Source organism: Oryzias melastigma, linkage group LG4, assembly GCF_002922805.2.
Source record: "Oryzias melastigma strain HK-1 linkage group LG4, ASM292280v2, whole genome shotgun sequence".
NCBI classification, from domain to species: domain Eukaryota; kingdom Metazoa; phylum Chordata; class Actinopteri; order Beloniformes; family Adrianichthyidae; genus Oryzias; species Oryzias melastigma.
Genome location: NC_050515.1, coordinates 4529928 through 4532290, shown reverse-complemented (window position 1 = coordinate 4532290; position 2363 = coordinate 4529928).

Sequence of the window (2363 nt, the reverse complement as noted above, 5' to 3'; positions counted from 1 at the left end):
GACTTGGGACTTGACTCGGACTTGAGGACAAAGACTTGGGACTTGACTCGGACTTGCAAAACAATGACTTGGTCCCACCTCTGCTAGTTACTATCTGGTGCGCATCAGTTACTATCTGGTGCGCATTAGTTAATAACCAGAATTTTTTTGCTTCAATTTTTTCATTTTTCTTCTATGACTCTTTAGTGGCTCCATACCTTTGGGAGTAATACACACAATCAATATGTTTAAAAACATGTTTTCTAAATATTCCCAGTGTTTGGTTGAGCATTCAGTTAAAGGTTAAAGCATAACAACTGAAAAGACGCTATCGTGTAGGTGCATTATGTAAAGTTTACAGCCTCCTTTCTGCCGGACGTGTTTTTCAGGAACCAGAACTCTGTTTAACTTTCAAAGAAGCAATTATTCCCTTCAATTTCTGTCTTGTTTTTCTTTACTCTGTTGTTTGATTTATGGGCTGTACTGTGGTGCAGTGGTTAGCACACTTATCTAACAGTTCAGATCCTGGCTGGGTTCTTTCTGTGTGGAGTTTTCGTGTTCTCCTGGTCAGTTTTCTCCTCACGCCATCCAAAAACAGGATTTATGGGCTCATCAGTGGCTTTAAATTGGCCCCAGGTATGAAGCTGGGATAGGCTCCAGCAACTTTGTAACCCTAAAAGGGTTTAAGCAGTTTTCTGAAGATAGCTGGTTTTTATTTATTCTAAAGAAATGCAATCCTGGGTGGAGAAAAAAAGGGAAAACGTAGATTTAATTGTGCTGCATTTATTTCTGCTGGAATTTGAAGCGTCTAGAGATTCTGCATAAAAAAACTAAACTTTTCTTCTGTTCATCTGAAAACTGCGGTTCACTTCACTTATGATTAAAATACTCATCTTATCAGAATACGTTATGAACATTCAAAATAAATTAAAAGTTAAAATAACCGTAAAATAAAAAGTAAATAAGTAGTAAAAAGAGTTCAGTAAATTAACTAAAACTGTGCCGTGTTTCATAGAAAATCAACTGAAAGTCAGTCAGCACATCTAGAATTAAGAAACATCAGATTATACGGTGATTTTTTTTTTTGAACAAATTAAAGGATTTTAAGTGGACTTCATTGTTTAAAAAACATGGATAGGGTAACTTAGTTATAACTCTCATTTAATTTTTGTTCATGAATTTACAAATTTATGGCTGAGATTCATCACAAAAAGTCACATTATATATTTTTAAAGGTCACTACTGCATTTGCTGAATTTAGATTATTCTAAATGACAGGATGTATTTTATTTTGAAAGGAACTCATGTGAGCTTCTGTCAAAAGTGGTACACGATTTAATGTTTTGATAAAAGCTTATTCTCTCTTTATGTTTATGCTTTGCCAAATAAAAACAACAGTTAATTTATCATAAAAGAAACAACATAAACACAAATCAGTGTTTTATTTTCGTAAAGGGTGAATTAAGACTTTGAGGCTCTAACAGGTTTTAGTCATCCCAAATTAAGTGTTGAAGATTACAGACCCTGGTGTAGAAAACATAAAGGTTTCTGTGCAGGCCTTCAACCAAAAAATCTGATTAAATTTATCGGATGAAGGCCTAAATGCCAAAACATTGCATTAATCAATTTAAAAACAGACAGTATGGAGGGATTTTTTCTGCCACCATATTGCAAGCAAAAGTCAGTTTTAAGATCAAAATGTTTGGAATTGCAAATTAAATGGAAAGAAAAAAGTCATAATTTGCAAATGAGAATATTTGCCTTCAAAACCTTTTTTTTACTTTCAAATATTTTTTGCTTTATTTTTTTTTTGTCTTTGCACATTTTGTCTTTTTTGCTTTTAAAATATGTTACCATTTGCAAACTATTTTTATTTCAAAAATTAGTTTTTGTGTTTACAAACTTTTAATAAAAAAATATTTTTGTTTTCAAAAATATTATCAAACTTTTCTTTCTTTAAAAAAATACTTTTGTGATTGCAGCACAGTTGCTTTAGTTGTGTTGTGTCCATTGACTGTAAAAATAATGGACTTAGCGAGCCATGAGGTCCCCCATTGGAAATGCATTACCTCCACTCCTCGTTAAAGTAGGCCGCCGCTTTCACCATCACTTCCTGAAACGGATAACGCCATATTACAAACGTCTGCAACCCATCTCCAGCGATTGGTCTGAGTCTCTGTGAGTCATAACTGAGTCATGGAATCTATAGGAAGTACTGTCACCAATCTGGAGTGAGTTTATTGTGAGTCCCCGCCTCTTTCCACGCCTCTACCACGAATCGCGGGATGTAAACAGATTCTACTTTAATAACGCCGGAGAATTGTACAAGTCATTGTTGAAGCCTTTGAGGGAGAACCATTCCAACGTTTGATTCTGTCAGCGGT